At 45.3% G+C, this 19,690-nt stretch overlaps 1 long non-coding RNA gene across 1 annotated transcript; it reads left to right on the plus strand.

Annotated features, from left to right (window-relative positions):
* Nucleotides 1-13,987: 13,987 nt before the first annotated feature.
* LOC140113649 (uncharacterized) lies at nt 13,988-18,726 on the plus strand. The gene is made up of 4 exons (XR_011852728.1): nt 13,988-14,218; nt 14,321-14,443; nt 15,003-15,100; nt 18,200-18,726. It is a non-coding gene; the product is annotated as an uncharacterized lncRNA (long non-coding RNA).
* The last annotated feature ends 964 nt before the right edge of the window (nt 18,727-19,690 follow it).

Consider the following 19,690-nt stretch of genomic DNA (forward strand, 5'->3'; position numbering starts at 1 on the left):
CGATGAGGAGACATGGTTGTCAGACAGTGGTGAAGTTGTTGTCAGGGCAGGAAGTCCGAGGGGGGAGCAGACTGAGGGATCGGAGGATGATGAGGTGACAGACCCAAGCTGGGTTGATAGGCCGGGTGAACACAGTGCTTCTGAGATGGAGGCGAGTCCTATAGCAGAACAGGTTGGAAGAGGCAGTGGTGGGGCCAGACGGAGAGGCAGGGCCAGAGCTGGTGCATCAGCGCCAAATGTTGCCCGTAGTCAAGCTCCCGTGGCGAGGGCTAGATTTTCAGAAGTCTGGAGGTTCTTTAAAGAAACACCGGATGACCGACGGACTGTGGTGTGCAACCTTTGTCAAACCAGGATCAGCAGGGGTTCCACCACTACTAGCTTAACTACCACCAGTATGCGCAGGCATATGAATGCTAAACACCCCACTCAATGGCACCAAGCCCATTCACCTCCGGCCGGGCACACCACTGCTTCTTCCCCTGTGTCATCTGCTAGTCAGCCCCCTGCCCAGGACCACGGCCCAAACACCTCCAGTGCGAAAACCACATCTTCCCCTCCACGATCCTCCACAGCATCCACCAGCGTTCAGCTCTCCATACCCCAGACGCTGGAGCGCAAAAGGAAGTATAGCGCAACCCACCCACACGCCCAAGCCCTCAACGTCCACATCTCCAAGTTGCTTAGCCTGGAGATGCTGCCCTATAGGCTGGTAGAGACCGAGGCCTTTCGAAACCTCATGGCGGCGGCCGCCCCTCGGTATTCGTTCCCTAGCCGCCACTACTTTTCCCGATGTGCCGTCCCAGCCCTGCACAAGCACGTGTCAGAGAACATCATCCATGCCCTGACCAACGCCGTTTCTGACAAGGTCCACCTGACCACGAACACGTGGACGAGTGCTGCCGGGCAGGGCCACTATATATCGCTGACGGCACATTGGGTTAACTTGGTGGAGGCTGGGACCGAGTCTGACCCTGGGGCTGGTCATATACTGCTGACGCCGAGGATTGCGGGGCCTACCTCGGTCCAGGTCTCAAAGGCCTACTATGCCTCCTCCCACCCCTCCTCCACCTCCTCCTCCGAATTACCATCCGTGGGCATGGCGCCATCAGTCGGTAGCTCTAGGCACAGCAGCAGTGCCATCGCTAAACGACAGCAGGCGGTGCTCAAACTGCTGAGCCTAGGCGATAAAAGGCACACCGCCCAAGAGCTATTACAGGGCATCATGGCGCAGACTGATCTGTGGCTGGCACCGAAGAACCTGAAGCCAGGCATGGCTGTGTGTGACAACGGCCGTAACCTGGTGGCGGCTCTGCAACTCGGCAGACTGACACATGTGCCATGCCTGGCCCATGTGTTAAATCTCATAGTTCAGCGTTTCCTCAAGACATACCCCAATCTGTCTGATTTGCTCACGAAGGTGCGCCGCATATGTGCGCATTTCAGGAAGTCCAGCACAGATGCTGCCACTCTCAGGGCAGCGCAGCGCCGCCTCCAACTGCCCGCTCGCCGACTGTTGTGCGACGTGCCCACGAGGTGGAATTCAACATTAACCATGTTATCCAGAGTTTACCAGCAGCGCAGAGCGATTGTAGACTGCCAGATGTCAACTTCCACCAGAACTGGTAGTCAGGTCAGTCAGCTTCCTCAAGTCTACAATGAGGAGTGGACGTGGATGTCTGATATCTGTCAGGTGCTGAGTAACTTCGAGGAGTCAACACAGATGGTCAGTGGCGATGCCGCCATCATCAGCCTCACCATCCCGCTGCTTGGCCTGTTGAAAAACTCTCTGATCAGCATGAAGTCGGAAGCTTTGCGCTCGTCACAAGAGACGGAGGAAGAAGATTCCCTTGTTGATAGCCAAAGCACCCTCAGGTCTGTTTCTAAGCGCATATCGGAGGAGGTGGAGAAGGATGAGGAGGAAGAGGAGGAGAATGTTGGCGAGACACAAGAGGGGACCATTTTTCAGTCCTTTACTGTTCAGCATGTATGGGCAGAAGAAGAGGAGTTGGAGGAGTTGGAGGAGGAGGAAATGGACAGTCAGGCCAGTGAGGGGAGTGAATTCTTGCGCGTTGGTACTCTGGCGCATATGGCAGATTTCATGCTAGGCTGCCTATCCCGTGACCCTCGCGTTCAAAGAATTTATTCCAGCACCGATTACTGGGTATTCACTCTCCTGGACCCACGGTACAAGCAAAATCTTTCCACTCTCATCCCTGGAGAGGAAAGGAGTGTGAGAATGCATGAATACCAGCAGGCCCTGGTGCACAAGCTGAAACAGTATTTCCCTTCTGACAGCGCTAGCGGCAGAGTGCGTAGTTCTGCGGGACAAGTAGCGAGGGAGAGTAGGCGAGCAGGCAGCTTGTCCAGCACTGGCAAGGGTAAGCTTTACAAGGCTTTTGCCAGCTTTATGTCACCCCAGCAAGACACTGTCACCTGTCCCCAGTCTCGGCAGAGTAGGGCTGATCTTTACAGAAAGATGGTGAGGGAGTACGTAGCTGACCATACCATCATCCTAAATGATCACACAGCTCCCTACAACTACTGGGTTTCAAAGCTGGACATGTGGCACGAACTGGCGCTGTACGCCTTGGAGGTTCTTGCCTGCCCTGCCGCTAGCGTGTTGTCCGAGCGGGTTTTCAGTGCAGCTGGTGGCATCATCACCGATAAGCGTACACGCCTGTCGACTGACAGCGCTGACAGGCTGACGCTTATTAAGATGAATAAAGCCTGGATTTCTCATAATTTCCAATCTCCACCAGGTGAAGGAAGCTCAACCTGAATAATTTATGCACTTCTCCTCCTCATTTTCCTCCTTCTCCTCCTCTTTGTACACTAAAGCAGAGGAAACTGGCTATTTTTTGACAGGGCCCACTGGCTCTAGCTATAGTACTTTATGCATTTAATTTTTATGGAGGGCCACCTACCCGGTCCTCTGTTTTAAACAATTTTTGGGACTGCCACATACAGGCACTCAATCTATTCAATTTTTCTGGATGGCCACCTACCTGCTCCTCTGGTTTGAAAACTTTTTTGGACTGCCACATACAGGCACTCAATCTATTTCATTTTTCTGGAGGGCCACCTACCTGCTCCTCTGGTTTGAAAACTTTTTTGGACTGCCACATACAGGCACTCAATCTATTTCATTTTTCTGGAGGGCCACCTACCTGCTCCTCTGGTTTGAAAACTTTTTTGGACTGCCACATACAGGCACTCAATCTATTTCATTTTCTGGAGGGCCACCTACCTGCTCCTCTGGTTTGAAAACTTTTTTGGACTGCCACATACAGGCACTCAATCTATTTCATTTTTCTGGAGGGCCACCTACCTGCTCTTCTGGTTTGAAAACTTTTTTGGACTGCCACATACAGGCACTATCCAAATTAAATTGTCTCCATAGCAGCCTCCACACGTTGTCTCCATTGCTACCTCCAAAAGTCGTCCATATAGCTGCCTGCATACATAGTCCGCTTATCAAACGAGGTGTGTCAGGCAGAAATTTGGGTTGTTTTCATGGATTCCACATCAAAGTTGTTAACTTTGTCGCCACCCTGCTGTGTTATCCACAAAATATACTGGCAAACTTTTATGATTAACCGATATTATTTCAGCGCTTCTTGCTCATCTGTTGATTACACTGCTGTGTTATCCACTAAATATACTGCCAAACTTTTACCATTTACGGATATTATTTCAGCGCTTCTTGCGCATCTGTTTACATTCCCCTCACCCGCCATATCCCAAACTTATAAGAATGCTACTACACTTAACTTGGTGCAGGCTGGGACCGAGTCTGACCCTGGGGCTGGTCATATACTGCCGACGCCGAGGATTGCGGGGCCTACCTCGGTCCTGGTCTCAAAGGCCTACTATACCTCCTCCTCCTCCCACCCCTCCTCCACCTCCCCCTCCTCCGAATTATATTGGGAAGTATGCTATATTGGGAAGTATAGCCAATAATGATGTTGGTTTCTCAATTTTGGCAGAGGATGTAATATGTGAACTAAAGAAATTAAAGGTTAGGAAGTCGACAGGTCCGGACTACATAAGTGCGAAGATCCTTCGAATGTGCTCTGGGGAACTTGGCCCTGTTTTCTGTGAACTGTTTAATCGTAGTATTTCAGCTGCAGTGGTTCCGTCGCTATGGAAGACGTCGTGCATTATTCCGGTCCAAAAGGTCAGGGCTCCGAGAGAACCAAATGATTACCGCCCGATAGCGTTAACACCAATAATCATGAAGGTTTTTGAGCGTTTTGTTTTGAAACATCTTGCTGAAGTAGTTGAACCGTATCTTGACCCTTTACAATTTGCATACCAACCACGTCTGGGTGTGGAGGATGCGATTCTTTATTTGCTCCACAGGGTATACATGCATCTGGACGAGCCGGGGTCGGAGATCAGGATAATGTTCTTCGACTTTGGGAGTGCTTTTAATAGGATTATCCCGAAACGTTTATGTCAGAAATTGGGTAAAATGGGGGTTGGTTCTGGCCTAATTCAGTGGATCTTTAATTATCTGATATTAAGACCGCAGAAGGTGAAAATTGGAAACACGGTGTCGGACGTGGTTGTGAGTAATATTGGAGCCCCACAGGGGACTGTTCTTGCCCCGTTTTTATTTACCATCTACACCGCAGATTTTCAAAAAAATAGAAATCAGTGTTTCTTGCAGAAGTATTCGGATGACACTGCGATAATAGGGTGCATAAAAGGGGGAGATCTGTCTGAATACTGGTCGACCATTGATGTGTTCTCGGAGTGGTGCGACACAAATGGTTTGGAATTGAATCTATCTAAGACCAAGGAAATGGTAATCAGTTTCCGGAAAGAACGTGATACTGATGGTGAGCCTACGAAGATTAGGGGTGTCGCAGTGGAACGCGTCACAAACTATAAGTATCTGGGTGTTTATCTGGATGATAAGTTATTGTGGCATATAAATTCAGAGAAATTGTATAAAAAGGCGACCGGGAGACTGTACTTTTTAAGATCGCTCAGGTCCTTTGATGTGGACCGTAGGATGTTGCTGTCCTTTTACCAGTCTGTAATTGGAAGTGTTTTATTCTATGCGGTGGTATGTTGGGGAAATAATGCTCGCACGACTGACCTGAACAAATTTAAGAAATTGGTCAGGAAGGTGAACTCAATTGTTGGTATTAAGACAGAGGATTGGGAGTCAGTCTTGTGTGCACGTATGCTCTCCAAATTTAAATCCATTGTATGTAATGAGAAGAACCCATTACATAACACACTGATGGGTCAACATAGCACATTTAGTGATCGGTTTTTGCACATGAAATGTAGAACGAATCGTTTTAAAAATTCTTTTATACCGAGGGCAATTGCATTAGTTAACATGGGCAAGTAATTAATATGTAACCACGGTGTTATTCTTATTTTTATACTTTTTATTGATTCTTTTTAAATAATTGTTATATTTATATGTAAAGTATTTTGTATCTTACTCTGTCTGTATATGTATATCTGTGATTATGAATGGAGGTGTTGCTGCTGTCGTTGTGACAAAGTCAATTTCCCCTATGGGGACAATAAAGCATTCTATTCTATTCTATTCTATTCTATTACCATCCGTGGCCATGGCGCCATCAGTCGGTAGCTCTAGGCACAGCAGCAGTGCCGTCGCTAAGCGACAGCAGGTGGTGCTCAAACTGCTGAGCCTAGGCGATAAAAGGCACACCGCCCAAGAGCTATTACAGGGCATTCCACATCAAACTTGTTAACTTTGTCGCCACCCTGCTGTGTAATCCACAAAATATACTGGCAAACTTTTAACATTTACCGATATTATTTCAGCGCTTCTTGCGCATCTGTTTACATTCCCCTCACCCGCCATATCCCAAACTTATAAGAACGCTACTACACTTGATCTTATACAAAAGGTTCTTAGAAGTGCTGTTTGGGGAGTAGCCTAGAGACAGGGGCTTGGATTGGCGAAAGCTCGCCTGGCAGTGGAGCGCCAGCTCCATCCCAAGATCCAACTAACATAGTTTTAACTGCAGCACCTTTAATCTACTACTAGTTCACTGCCTCCATACATGGTCCCCTTATCAAACGAGCTGTGTCAGGCAGAATTTTCAGGTGTTTCACCACATACATAGTGGAACTCGGCGCGTCTGTCGCCGCCATGCTGGAGACCTGCAGTTGCAATCATAGAAGCGCAATATGGATGCCCCATACTGTCGCTCTTAATCATGGAAGTCCTCTCCATGGCTGCCTCAAAATGTCGTCCCCTTATCAAACGAGCTGTGTCAGGCTCATTTTTCGGGTGTTTCACCAGATACGTTATGGAACTTGGTCACTATGTCGCCACCATGCTGTGTTATCGACTAAATATACCGTCAACCTTTTGTTCACAGAGGAAATAATTTCAGCGCTTCTTGCTCACCTCCTTTGGTTCCTCTCTGCCACCAATTATTGGATGTTTTAGATGCTATCTAGCCTCATTCGGTCACTCTGTCATGGCCATGCTGTTGCCCATAATTTTGGCATAATGGTGCGTTTAAGCAGCCTCAGAGGCATCCATGCATGCTGCCCCTGCTGCTTCCTGTCCATTTTCGTGGTGTTTCCATCCTTTTCTGAGGTTCCCAGGTGTTTGGCCAAGCTTCCCTGTGCAGAGCCTTGGTCCCCTTGAAAAATGCTCGAGTCTCCCATTGACTTCAATGGGGCTCGTTATTCGAGACGAGCACTCGAGCATCGGGAAAAGTTTGTCTCGAATAACGAGTACCCGAGCATTTTAGTGCTCGCTCATCTCTAATAGCACCCCCTAATGAATATATATGTATAATAAATTTATTTTTGTATACCCCTGCTCTCATATATTTAAAGGCCACGTTTTTCACCACCCAATTAAATTATGTACAGCTCCTATATACAGATCCCCTACAGCTTAAATAAAATCTTTCCCCACATATGCAGTCCCCTCCCAGCTTAGTAATATACTGTATCCCATATACAGCCCCTGCAGCTAAGTAATATACTATACCCCATATACAGCCCCCCAGCTTAGTAATATACTGTATCCGATATACAGCCCCCCCAGCTTAGTAATATACTGTAATCCCATATACAGCCCCTGCAGCTAAGTAATATACTGTACCCGAAATACAGCCCCCCCCCAGCTTAGTAATATACTATATCCTATATACATCCCCCCAGCTTAGTGATATAGTGATGTATAATATATACAAGACCCCCCAGTATAAAATGATTATGGTCCCATATAATATATATAGCATCCCCCCCCCCGAGTATAAAATAATTATAGCCCCAAATAATATATATATAGCATCCCCCCCCCAGTAAAAAATAATTATGGCCCCATATAATATATACAACCCCCCCCCCCTAGTATAAAGTAATTATAGCCCCAAATAATATCTATAGCATCGCCCCAGTATAAAATAATTATAGCCCCAAATAATATATATATAGCACTCCCCCAGTATAAAATAATTATAGCCCCAAATAAAATACATAGCATTCCATCATCCCCCCCCCAGTATAAAATAATTATGGCCCCATATGATATATATGGAGTCCCCCCCCAGTATTAAATGTTTTCTAGCCCCATATAATACATACAGTACCCCCCCCCCCAGTATAACACAACACCTCCCCACACACTTATAAGCCACATTTAATTAATTAAAGTACATGAAAAATAATAAAATAATACTCACCTGCAGGCAGCTGCTCCCTCGGCGCGCGGGTCCCGTCGTCACGTGGCTCTCCTGTGAGCCGCGACTCCGCACAGTGACACAGGCGTGTGAGGTCATGACACCTGTGTCACTGCTTAGAACGGAGCCACGCAGCAGCCGGAAAGGCGCTGCGTCGCTCCGCATATAAATCGCGCCTATGTCTTAAAGAGACAGGCGCGGTTTATTTAGCTGGTGGGCGATTCGGGCGTTAATGAACCCCCATTATGATTTTTGGGGTGTTTTTCTCCAATAGCAAGAGCTGGGCACAAAATGACATAATGGATAATTTGTACTATTCACTATCTATTATGCATCATCCTTGGGGTGCACTTGTGGGATTAAAATGCTCACTTCTCCCCTAGATTTATTCATGGAGGGGTGTAGTTTTCAAATAGGATCAGTTCTCAGGGGTTTCTACTGTACTGATCCCTAAGGGCATCTACAAATGTTTTATGGTGCCAAAAATAAAATTAAATGTCTGTGCTCCAAATGCTATTTTCTTCCGAGCCCTGCTGTGTCTCCATCTGGCCTATTTCCACAGATAGGGTATTACCATACTCATAATTTCCCGCTGAATCATTTTTGGGGTGTTTATCTGCAGTGGCATGAGTTGGGCTGATTTTATTTGTCAGTAAAATGACACATGTGAGAAAACTTTGCAATTTTTACACTGCCCCATTCACTGTGTATTATATTTGGGCCAGCATCTTAGGGGTTAAAATGCTCATACAACCCTAGATCATTTCTTTGAGGGGTGCCCTTTCCTTCAACAGGGTCACCACTTGGGGGTTTCTATTGTACTGGTACCTCAGGGGCAACCCAACAGCAGTCTAGTGAAAAGGGTGCACCAAAAGCTAAATTTTGCTTGTCCCTTTTCAGCTCTTCTGTGTGGCCAGCATGTCAATTATTGGCACATGTGTGGAATTGCCCTACTCGGGAGAACCCACAGAATGATTCTTGTGGTGTTTGTCTAAAGTGGCATGGGTTGGGCACAATATATTGGGCACTAAAATTACATTTTTGAGATAAAAACACATTTTTTGCTCTGCACCATTTACTTTGCATAAGATTTTGGCCAGCATGTTGAAATGGGTGCTGAAATGCTCCCCACAACCACAGATAAATTATTTGAGGGGTCTAGTTTCCTTAATGGTGACATCTTTGGAGGTTTTCTATTTTACTGTTACTTCAGGGGCTCTTCAAGTACACTGCGGCACCACAAAACATTTGCACCCGAATTGGCCTTCCAAAAACCCAATAGCACAAAATCTGTTCTGGACATCGCTGTGTGACCAAACAACAGTTGACATCTACATGTCTGGTGTTTCTGTACTCGGAAGAAGCAGGGCAAAGTATATAAAATGTCCGGTAGTTACTACATGTCGCAAAGCCGTCCTGTGGTAATGATTGCTGAATCCGGGCGGTCCGGCAGGACTTTATAGTCTGGCCACCACTGCCAAAGTGTGACATGGTCGTATCCGAGGAAGCTATCTGGTTTCTAAGGGACAACATGACTACATTTATGAGAAATTATCTTCACACAGGAACATTTTTTTTATTAACATCCAATTGATTAAATGTTTACATATGGCAAATGAATTTAATTGAATGTAAATGCCCAGATGGGAAAACCCCTTTAAGGAGTAAACTACAGACAAGAGGAATAAAAACAGTTTAGGAAACTTAGAACATACTTGTGATGTCAAAACTATGACACTTGTATGTCATAAAAATACAACTCGAACCTTCCTAGGCACGACCAAAGGTTCACTTATTGGGGGTAGTAAAGGAGATTTGCAACAGATTGTGTGAAGTTATCAACAGCGGTTTAAACCAACGTGAACAGGGTATGTGTCAACAGCCATATTGTCACAAGAAAAAAAAAAGAGTGATGGCCTAACAGGGTCCTGTTGATGGGACATGCATGAGTTTAAATATTGGTTGTAAAGAAAAATAAACTAAGAGGAACAGTGGGTCTTAAGAATTGGGCAAAAAGGTCAGCTGCACAATGCTATGTGCTGAGAATGATCGTATAGGGGGACAGATCTAGGACCATGTGATGAACGGATGGAGTCAACTCATGAATGAGGGGTAGGGGCTCTCTGGATGACAAAAGCCAAACATGACATTCATGTCGCTGGTTCGGGGATTAAGATCCATGGATTGGGTGGACGTTGGCTAGGTGGAGGTGAGTGAGCCTTGGGGGACCTGTTCACCACTCTAAGTGTTCCCACCAGGAGCAGTATGGCGGCTCATAGCCCTTGTAGGGGCAGTAGCAGAGGCAGACACACTTTTGTGAGGGAGCTTGGGTAGGGGGCTTTAGGCACCTGGAGGCTGATATGGGGGTGGGAGCTCACTTCCTCCTTGCTGCTGGGGTTTCATGTAAAGAAGTCAGTGCATACAGCCAGGACTGTGTAGAGCATAGAGCCTATGGCAGCACCTGGCAAGGGGAGTAAGACAATGGGAGAGGTGGACCATGTTGTCTATCCAATGGCATTGTCCAATGTAGAAAGGCATCCCTTTGGAGCTCTGAATGCCAAATGGGGTTTAAAAGATGGCCACCTAAACGAGATTCGGGAGTCATACCGCTGTCATGAGCAAGTATGGGATGTAGGAAGGGAGCAAGGGTGGGAGAGATGGCTGGCTTTACTTGGATACACCTAAAGGCACCTCTAGGCATAGATCTCCCCATGCGGCGGAATATAAATGTTGCATGTGCTGTAACTAGAGATGAGCGAGCACTAAAATGCTCGGGTGCTCGTTATTCGAGACAAACTTTTCCAGATGCTCGAGTGCTCGTCTCGAATAACGAGCCCCATTGAAGTCAATGGGAGACCCGAGCATTTTTCAAAGGGACCATGGTTCGGGAATAAAATGTGTTATTTAATTGAAAAAGAATGTCTTCTGATAAGTTAGAAGATGTATGCAAACATCTGCAATCTATTCTTCACTGTTCCGCGCGTATATTATCTCCCGACAAGTTAACAGATGTGAAGAACAGTGAAGAATAGAATAAAAACAGTGACCACAGGATCATTTAAGTGAAAAACATAGTGAAGAATAGATTACAGATGTTCGGCACATCTGCTTACTTGTCGGGGTGATACGCTGTCCCGGGATCCACTCCTCTTCTTCCACTGAAGTCTCCCCGTGCTGCCCGATGTCTCCCCCGTGCTGCCCGATGTCTCCCCCGTGCTGCCCGATGTCTCCCCGTGCTGCCCGATGTCTCCCCCGTGCTGCCCGATGTCTCCCCGCGCTGCCCGTTGTCTCCCCCGTGCTGCCCGCTGTCTCCCCGTGCTGCCCGATGTCTCCCCCGTGCTGCCCGATGTCTCCCCGCGCTGCCCGATGTCTCCCCGCGCTGCCCGATGTCTCCCCCGTGCTGCCCGATGTCTCCCCGCGCTGCCCGATGTCTCCCCCGTGCTGCCCCATGTCTCCCCCGCGCTGCCCGATGTCTCCCCCGTGCTGCTTGATGTCTCCCCCGTGCTGCTTGATGTCTCCCCCGTGCTGCTTGATGTCTCCCCCGTGCTGCTTGATGTCTCCCTGCTGCTTGATGTCTCCCCCGTGCTGCTTGATGTCTCCCTGCTGCTTGATGTCTCCCCGCTGAAGGATGTCTCCACCGTGCTGCCCGATGTCTCCCCGTGCTGCTTGATGTCTCCCTGCTGCTTGATGTCTCCCTGCTGCCGTTCCGCGCATATCTTCCGACAAGTAAGCAGATGTGCCGAACATCTGTAATCTATTCTTCACTGTGTTCTTCACTGTCTTTTTCACTTAAATGATCCTGTGTTCACTGTGTTCACTGTTTTTATTCTATTCTTCACTGTTCTTCACTGTGTTTTTTTAATTAAATGCTCGATCTCGAGCAGGGGAAATACTCGTCCGAGCAACGAGCCGTTTCGAGTACCTTAATACTCGAACGAGCATCAAGCTCGGACGAGTATACTCGCTCATCTCTAGCTGTAACCTTGGATGGAGCTCTCTGCTCAAACACATTGGATCACCATGACGGTCAGGTCCCACCCCCCCATACTTTCACAAGATGGCACCAGATGTGTGGCAGTAAAGAACTAGGCACACTCAAAGAGCGCACCTCCTAATAGTCTCCAGCATCCCTAGGAATCTGACCTACATCTCTCGGAGTAGTACTGCTTCCAACATCGCAGAGGACACAGTGCTTGATGTGGAGGTACCAAACACGCTACTCAAAAAACATCTAGAGCCCACTTTGAAAAGTCTAAAATAACTTTTTCCACCCAATTTAGTTTGGATTTTCCACAAATTGTTAACATTGTCAAAAAAAATTTACCCATTTTATATCAGGATGATAAATTGGATGTCATCTTAAAAGACGGATGCAATTTTGTATCTAGAAAAGGACAATCCTTGGGTGCTATCCTTTCCCCAAGTCTTTACACCAACATACAGCCGAAAAAAACCTCCTGGCTCAACATTTTAGGTTTTTTCCAATGCGGTACAACAAGATGCAATATGTGCACATATGCCAAATGCAATGATCATTTTTTTTCTTTTGATAGAAAGGAGAAATTTCCCATTAAGTCTTTCATCAATTGTGATTCCACTTATATTGTTTACATCATAGAGTGCATATTTTGCAACATCATGTATGTAGGTTCTACCACACGCAAATTAAAAGTCAGAATTGCGGAACATTTACGAGACAGCACTAAAGATTTCCAAAAAAACATGTCAGGGGCGTCCAGACATTTTGTCAACATACACAAAGGAGATTTATCTTCTTTTCGTTTTTTTGGATTCGAAAAGGTACACTCTCCTTTAAGAGGAGGTGATAGGAGAAAATTATTACTACAGAGAGAAGTGTTCTGGATTTTTAAGTTGGGCACGAGAGCACCACAAGGTCTAAACTTCAGAACAGATTTATCATATTTTTATTAATGGGATATCTGTTTTTGTATTGATTTACAGAACGTTGTTGATTTTACATATACTTCTTCACATCGATCCATGGAATGACATCCAACTTTCCTTACCTATAAAGGGTCACAGACATCCAGATTCATACATGGATATTCTCTATTTCAAATGAATTTCCATTTATGGACCTAAGTTTGTCGTTCATATAGAGATAACATGGAGCAAATTCCCCTATGTTTATAAAGATTGTTTACAGAGATACAATATAGCAAATCGTCTTATGTTTACAGTACAATGTTTACAGTGATTGTTTACGGAGATGTGGTCAATTTCTCTACGGTCACGAAGAATTTCATGTAAAATGGAGTTAATTCCCCTATGCTTACAGTGATTGTTCATAGAAATTTAATATAACAAACTTTCCTATGTTTTATATTGAATGTTCACAGAGTATGTTTACGAAGATGTAGTCAATCCCTCTACATTCTAAATAATACCCACAGGGAATGTTTATAGAGATTCTTAAATACCATTGTGATTGTAACTGCATACTTTTGTTCATAAAGTGAAGGTTTAGATTGTATGTTTATAGAGAATGTCCACGGACAGTTAGCATTTTCTCTCTATTCACGAAGAACATTCCGCAATAATGGAGTAAATTTCCACATGTGTTAAAGAGATTGTTTATAGAAACACAATACAACAAACCTCTACATGTTTACAGTGAATGTTTACGGTGAGGTATGTTTACAGTCAAAAATGTTTACGGTGAGGTAGCTTTTTTCTCTTTTTAGAAATTTTCTACGTTCACGAAGAATACTCATATTGAATGTTTATTGAAACTCTAAAAACATCATCATGATTTTAGTTGCATATTTTTGTTTTCAAATCTCACAACATTGAAAGTGTCTTATTGGCAGCTGTCATTCATGGTTCTATCGTTCATATCTCCTTTTCTAATGAGTCATCATTTATAGATTTAGGCCTATTGGCTATGTAGGGATGCAATGTAGCTAACTTTTTCCATGTTTACAGAGAATGTTTACAGTGATTCTGGAGTATCACCATGAATTGATTTGCACCTGTATCCAACATGTCTTTGTTCCCAGATCTAATAACTTTGAATTTTCTCAAATATCAGTTGTTATTTACAGATTTATTATCTAAGATTAATGTTTTCTTCTTGCCTTGAAATATTATGATGTTTTGATTTGATGTGGATGTGTATAACACTGCAATACATGCGATCCATTCAGACAGCACCAGCTGTAACGTATTGTGATGCTTGGCTTGTACACACCCCCTATGTTTTTGATTGGTGGATTCTTCCTTTAAATTCTGAAACATTTTGTACATTTACATGCTATGACTAAGAGCTGTAATAGCTCGAAACGCGTCAGCTGTAACCTTATCCTGCCTATCATGTTTTAAATTTTGTCATCAATAAAGAAGAAAAAAAGATTTTAAAAGGAAGTGCTGCGTTTACCTTGATTGAAATTGCATTGACACACCTGCAGTCCTGGCAGGCAACGCGAGCACACCGCAAGACGTGTTTATTTTTCACGCCACCACACTCCCCGAATGGCCGATCTTTGGAAATCATTGGAGAGGTGAGCTGCACGACATTTGTTTTTCTATACTGTATATATATATACAATGTTTTATATGTGGGGAGAGTGCGGTCAGTTGTGTTGTGACTGTGGTATTTTTAGGGACGCCGGGTGGAGATGCTGCACGGAGCTGAAGATATCTGCCCGTGAATTCAGCAGTGATACGTCATGGATTGGAGAACCCGGAATAAAGTCCTCCTGATGGAAGAGATTGTCATCTATAAGGTACTAGATGCCACTAATGACTCCCAGATCCTGTAGTCAGTCACACAGTGTCAGGGAGCTGTCTGTAGGGATGTTAATTGTTAGTAAAGTTTAAGGATTTACTTAACCGGGGGGGGGGGGGGGTGTCTTGGTGCAGCATTTTAATATTCGCCTCAGGCAGCAAATATGCTAGAATCAGCCCTGCCTACACTTACACTCCATTCCTACTCCTACATGCCACCCCTACTCCTAAAACTCCTAATAGATCTCACGTAAAAATGTGTTTGTGGGGGATAAGGAAAATGGACAATGGAGGGGTAATCATGTTTTTTTGGGTACAGTAAAGGGACAGATCTCTAGCATAACTCTGTCTAACACCACCAGACACAAAATGGGGATGTTAGAGAGTGTGAGGCTCGTAAGATCAGCAAAAAAGGCAAATAGTTGCCTGTTTACATCTCTCAACAGTTTAGAAACCCAAATTAAAGGTTACCCATATTTACTACAGAATCATACCCTCCTGACTATACCCTGTGAGGGCGCTCTACTAATTATGGTTTATGTCCATTCTATTCAATAGATAAGATTTTCCTTTTGCTCACTTGAGGAGTATGCACCAAGCCAAGCTCTGTAAACCGTCCCAATTAATCTGATGTACGGAACACATTGGTCTGGAAGGTGAGAATGGGCACACTTTAAGAATAAATAGACTCTACACTGAGTCCTCTGAACCACAAGAACGCCTGGTGTTAGCGGGCACCAAACCTCGATAATTTTTGTGACTGGGACCTAAAGTGTAATTAGGATTTGCAAATTAGGATGGTACTAGAAAGGGCCGGTTGTGGATGATTTTGATTCTGAATCTAATTGTACCACTGGAAGAAGTACTTACAAACATTACATGATGGCCTTATTTTGTATTATTTCCACACACACCTTCAGAGTTTTGCCTATCTTTCACATGAAGAACGCTGATTTATGCCTTGTACGAGCTTTCTTTCCTGGTCAAACAGTTTGTCTGCCTAGCTCTTCGGCAGCTTTTTTTGTTATTCTTGCTCCTCCTGCTTACATGATATAAGATATGTCCTCACTAGAGATGAGCGAGTATACTCGTCCGAGCTTGATGCTCATTTGAGTATTAAGGTACTCAAAACGAGGTTGCTCAGACGAGTATTTCCCCTGCTCGAGATCGAGCATTTAATTAAAAAAACACAGTGAAGAACAATGAAGAATAGAATAAAAACAGTGAACACAGTGAACACAGGATCATTTAAGTGAAAAACACAGTGAAAAACACAGTGAAGAATAGATTACAGATGTTCGGGACATCTGCTTACTTGTCGGGAGATACGCGCGGAACGGTGCAAACAAAATACTATGTGAAGAACAATATATATGTGTGAAGAACACATTGACGAACACGGTGAGCAAGACAGAGACACCGGGGAGCAGCACAGAGACACCGGGGAGCAGTGCAGAGACACCAGGGAGAAGCACAGCACGGAGACACCGGGGAGCAGCACAGCACGGAGACATCGGGCAGCAGGGAGACATCGGGCAGCAGGGAGACATCGGGCAGCAGGGAGACATCGGGCAGCAGGGAGACATCGGGCAGCAGGGAGACATCGGGCAGCAGGGAGACATCGGGCACCACGGAGAGATCGGGCAGCAGGGAGACATGGGGCAGCACGGAGACATGGGGCAGCACGGAGACATGGGGCAGCACGGAGACATGGGGCAGCACGGAGACATGGGGCAGCACGGAGACATGGGGCAGCACGGAGACATGGGGCAGCACGGAGACATGGGGCAGCAGGGAGACATGGGGCAGCACGGAGACATGGGGCAGCACGGAGACATGGGGCAGCACGGAGACATGGGGCAGCACGGAGACATGGGGCAGCACGGAGACATGGGGCAGCACGGAGACATGGGGCAGCAGGGAGACATGGGGCAGCAGGGAGACATGGGGCAGCAGGGAGACATGGGGCAGCAGGGAGACATGGGGCAGCAGGGAGACATGGGGCAGCAGGGAGACATGGGGCAGCAGGGAGACATGGGGCAGCAGGGAGACATGGGGCAGCAGGGAGACATGGGGCAGCAGGGAGACATGGGGCAGCAGGGAGACATGGGGCAGCAGGGAGACATGGGGCAGCAGGGAGACATGGGGCAGCAGGGAGACATCGGGCAGCAGGGAGACATGTGGCAGCACGGAAAGATCGGGGAGACTTCAGTGGAAGAAGAGGACAGCGTATCTCCCGACAAGTAAGCAGATGTGCCGAACACCTGCAATCTATTCTTCACTGTTTTTCACTTAAATGATTCTGTGTTCACTGTTTTTATTCTATTCTTCACTGTTCTTCACATCTGCTAACTTGTCGGGAGATAATATACGCGCGTAACAGTGAAGAATAGATTGCAGATGTTTGCATACATCTGCTAACTTATCAGAAGACATTCTTTTTCAATTAATTAACACATTTTATTCCCAAACCATGGTCCCTTTGAAAAATGCTCGAGTCTCCCATTGACTTCAATGGGGCTCGTTATTCGAGACGAGCACTTGAGCATCAGGAAAAGTTCGTCTCGAATAACGAGCACTCGAGCATTTTAGTGCTCGCTCATCTCTAGTCCTCACTATTCTGATTCTGTACCTTACTATCTATTTGTGACCGGGATTGTTGACCTCCATTTGTGTTTTTCTTTTGTCTTGTTACGTGTTTACACTTGGCAAAGGAAGAGAACAACTCCCAGTTATTGGCCACGGATGGACACGATGAGCAGGCAGGTGACAGTTTGGGAGCTCACTGTCCTTTACGTGTCCCACCACTACACATGTTTTTTCGCCAAGTATTGTAGGAAAACACAAAAAGAATAATGCGTCACCAAAAATAGTATACACCATTCTGTAGGCTCTGACATGGAGAGTGAAGAGACTTTCCCCTTAACATTGGGATTACATGGATATGTTTGTGATGTCATTTTCAGGATGCTCAGGAGGGAACCAGGTAAAGAGGTTATAAGTCCTGGATGTGTGATTAGCGCATGTCAAGGGATCACCGTGGGAAGTTCCGGAAATTACTCACAAAAGGGAGGATTGTTAGAGAACAGGATCCATTTTTTATATGCATTCTCCATTTGTCTCCACAACTGTATATAACAAAGTCCTGTAAGCTTTATGTGTAGACTAGAGATGAGCGAGCACTAAAATGCTCGAGTGCTCGTTACTTGGTATGAACTTTTCCCGATGCTCGAGTGCTCATTTCGAATAATGAACCCCATTGAAGTCAATGGGAGACTCGAGCATTTTTCAAGGGGACCAAGGGTCTGCAATAAAATGTGTCATTTTATTGAGAAATAAGGAAGTCAGTCCTGTTTCTTCATTTTTTTTATTCAATGGAATATTCGTGGAACTTCAAAAAGGAGAATGACCCGTGTTAAACATCTGCAATGTGTTCTTCACAATATTGTTCTTCACATACTACTGTAAAGAACACCTTTCTGCACTCATGTCTTCTGATAAGTTAGCAGATGTACGGAAACATCTGCAATGTGTTCTTCACACATATTGTTCTTCACATACTATTGTGAAGAACACCGTTCTGCACTAATGTCTTCTGATACATTAGCAGATGTACGGAAACATCTGCAATATGTTCTTCACTGTGTTCATCACTGTGTTCTTCACTTAAATGATCCTGTGTTCACTGTGTTTTCTGTGTTCACTTTTTTCACTGTGTTCTTCACTGTTCTTCACTGTGTTTCGTTATCGAGCAGGCGAAATACTCGTCCGAGCAACGAGCCATTTCTAGGTGGATCTTTTTTGTCTTGTTGGACACAGAGCAGCCGCAACACAGAACAGATGTCTCCGGCAGCAGCAAGTGATGGAGAGGGCAAAATAATCGCAAGTGGCGCAAAGGCCCAGAGAAAAATGCCCCAATAACTTGGACTCACATCATATCAGAAATAGAGCTCATTGGGCTCACAGACTAATTATGAACAGATTGGATTTTTTAATAAAATAATATGTAGGTTTAGGGTAGACACATCTTTATTTCAAAAGGAAATTTTATAACTTATAAACTTAAGCAACATTACAAAGTTGAAGATCAAAGAGATTTTGCTATTTCCTCCCCTCACCTGAGTATATCCATAAAATCCTAACAGCTGGGCCATGGGGAGAGTAGTGGCTGAATGTAAGTCTCCAATGAATCCCACCACCACGTCCTTCTCCTTACATGAATAGTTTGGAGCTGTTACTGTGTGTCCGGACAGTATCTGCAGAACATCTTTTATAACTTTATTCACATTTCCACACGAGTCATATATATGATATCCCAGAGTGACATTGGGCAGAATATCAGTGCGCCGGTTAATTTCTTCTATGGTAACGAGAAAAGCCTTCAGATGCAAATACTCCCGGGGGTGAATCCTGAGAAACAATACATGGAAAATTTCATATAACATGTTCACAGCCCTGGACCTTGCAAACTGCTTGCACGTGTATTTAGGAAGTGTTTGCACCAGTTTTGTGTTGATAAGACAGATAAAATGTGCACCAAAAAGGGTGTTCCGGTGCAGTCGGACCGTGCACCATAATTCTACAGCATGAACAAAGTTCACCAGTGCATTCTGCGGGAGAAGTGCAGGGGACACGAGATTCATGAAGACCGTGTGACGTATTTTCTGAATATGTTGCGCACTGCAAACTCTACAGGCAAACGGCACATAGTACAGACTGCGCTAATTTTGATAAATGTGGGCCATTAAGCAATGATTTACCAATAGTTGTTATACATGAATATGAGGCCAAGAAAGAAGATTGTGAAGGGGCAAGGGTTGTCAGGAGTGAAAGGTCAGAGGTAAAGCTAATGACACTGGGTCTGGCTTATGACATTTGGGATAGTACAGGAGCCACTCATGCCAGATACCCAGGAAAACTTTCTACTCAGGCGCTCCCAGGGGTGGACTAGCAATTCCTGTGACTTACAGTAGCTTGAGGTAGGTGATTATACTAATAATGTGCCAGAAAGAACAGCTGTGTCCATGTCAATGTGTGTAGACATAGTACCAAGTGCTTTCAGTAAGGGTCAGCTTGGTCTATATGCATACGCGCTTCCATTCCACACATGCCATCAGTAATAAAATCTTTTTGTTTCTCATTGTAAAGCCACCAGCATGGATCTCAGACAGCTGCATTTGCTCCCCTGCATGACCTTTCACCTTCCATTACACTCCATAAAAAGTAAGAGAATATGGGGCTTATTT

This window comes from Engystomops pustulosus, chromosome 1 (genome assembly GCF_040894005.1).
Source record: "Engystomops pustulosus chromosome 1, aEngPut4.maternal, whole genome shotgun sequence".
In the NCBI taxonomy this organism is placed as follows: Eukaryota; Metazoa; Chordata; class Amphibia; order Anura; family Leptodactylidae; genus Engystomops; species Engystomops pustulosus.